Source organism: Belonocnema kinseyi, chromosome 1 (genome assembly GCF_010883055.1).
Source record: "Belonocnema kinseyi isolate 2016_QV_RU_SX_M_011 chromosome 1, B_treatae_v1, whole genome shotgun sequence".
Taxonomy (NCBI): domain Eukaryota; kingdom Metazoa; phylum Arthropoda; class Insecta; order Hymenoptera; family Cynipidae; genus Belonocnema; species Belonocnema kinseyi.
The window spans coordinates 113,992,988-113,994,162 of record NC_046657.1 but is presented as its reverse complement, the minus strand read 5'-3'; the positions used below and the strand labels follow the sequence as shown (position 1 = coordinate 113,994,162).

General features: G+C 23.8%; 1 long non-coding RNA gene across 1 annotated transcript in view; it reads right to left on the bottom strand.

Moving 5' to 3' along the window:
- The window catches only part of LOC117170244, a 22,980-nt gene that overhangs the window by 1,006 nt on the left and 20,799 nt on the right, over positions 1-1,175 (bottom strand). The window lies entirely within an intron of this gene.

The following is a 1,175-nucleotide window of genomic DNA, read 5'->3' as shown; positions in this document are numbered from 1 at the left end:
ATTAAAAACTAAACAGTGATTGATTTTACAATGTGATTCTAGATCTGTTCAAAATGATATAATGTACGTATTTTAACGTTAAAATTTTAACTAATTTAATTGTAAAGCCTTTTGTAGTGACACAAGTGTAAAGTTCGAATTAATGGCTTCTTAAATGAACGCCGTTATTCAATTTCTAAATCTTTTTGAAGTATTATTAATTTAGAAAAAAATCAAATAAGCTGGAGGTTTCTGAATGTTACAAAGAAAAGAACAAAATTTGGAGCTCCTCAAGAATTTTGAAATGATAGGAAAACAATAAAAATTTCTGGATAGATTTAAAATGATTTTTTATTTTGAAAAAGTACATAACTCAAAGAGAATGTTTAAAAATATTTCAAAACATTTCAAAAGATTTACAATATTAGAAAAAATCTGGAAGCTCTTAAAACAATTTTGTGTGCAGGATCTTACAAAAATGTTAGAAAAAATGGGAATCAGTCTAAAAGACATTTAAAAGTTCCGAAAAATTTTTAAAATAATTTTGAAAGATTTGAAATAATTTAAAAGAGAACAGATACTTTGATGGTTTTGAAATGTTTTCAAATGTTGACTTTTTATTTTGAAAAATTACATAATTTTAAGAGGAGGTATAAAAATATGGGACTACTGACAAAAATTCCGAAAGGGATGAATGAAAAATCCCAAAAAATGAAATCTCCGGCACCTGAATAATAATTTTATAAAAATTGTATTAAAAAAGACATTAAAAAACACGTTTGCTTTGAAAGAAAAAAATGTTTTACCGAAATTTTCTTCGTACCTACATAATAACATTTTTGAAACAGGATTCAATTCAACAACGATTTATATCAAAATTTATTTTTATTATTTTTCTTTTATTAATAAAAAATTCGTTTTTTCAGAACATTTTTATGTTTTTTTTCAAATACTATGCACATTTTTAAACATGTTGTAAACTGTCCAGAATTTCATTATTCTAGAAGTTTTTAATTCGAGATTTTCAGGTTTCAGCATTTTGTTATTTCGGGAAGTTTACAGGGTCGAAAATATTTCAACAATTTGAAAAGATGTATAAAATTGTAAAAAAATCTTGAAGATTTTGAGGCATTTAAAACTCCTGAAAAACTTAAATCAGTCAGCTGTATCAATTATAATGATTTAAAGTTTATTTT